Genomic DNA, 818 nt, shown 5'->3' with positions numbered 1-818 from the left:
TTGAACCGAGGTCCCTGTGCTTTGCTTGGCTTAGCTTGTTCTAAGTAGATGCTTTAGACCACTGAGCCATCTCACCAGCCGTAGAAATTTGAAAAGTTATTACGTAGTACATCTCCTCACATGCCAACTTTCATGATTAATAACCAAGAGACAGTTTTCTTGATTACTGTACCTCAGAGGAAACTTTTTCAGAAACTGTATCTCCTTGATATAATTTTACATGCTCTTCAACAAACCTTCCAACTCCAGTGACTTAGCCAGTAACTCCTTTCTGTTCCTTATCTTTGCCACTCATTACATAACCTGCATTTGCCTTCTCTTATCACACACATCACCCTCACCATTCATCTTGTGCCAACATTTATATCCTAAGTAGTCTCTGTCCTGCTCTTATTTGTGGTTACTACAGTAGCCACCTAGCTTGTTTCTTTGCCTCCCAATCTGTCAAACCCACCTCCAGGTGAGCATTAGCATGATCCTCCCTGTTCTACATAAAACCTTGGCATGATGGGGTCAGGGGAGGTAAAATGAGGCAATAGTGACTAGACACATCAGGGAGCATTTTCATGGAGGGAGGGTGCTCACAAATACTGCATCCCAATATGCCAAAACCTATTGTGTGCATGCTATCACCCCCTACTTCCACAGGATGGATGGATGAACCACATTTTAAAAATGGGAACCTGGGGCCAGGGAGATGGCTCAGCAGAATAAGCACTTGCCAGTGCAAGGGCCTGAGTTCAATCCCTGGTTCCTCAAAAAAAAAAATAAATAAATATGGGAACCTGACCAGGTATGGAGGCTGTAATCCCAACATT

This window comes from Octodon degus, unplaced genomic scaffold, assembly GCF_000260255.1.
Source record: "Octodon degus isolate 3935 unplaced genomic scaffold, OctDeg1.0 scaffold00011, whole genome shotgun sequence".
NCBI classification, from domain to species: Eukaryota; Metazoa; Chordata; class Mammalia; order Rodentia; family Octodontidae; genus Octodon; species Octodon degus.
This window is presented reverse-complemented; position numbering follows the sequence as displayed.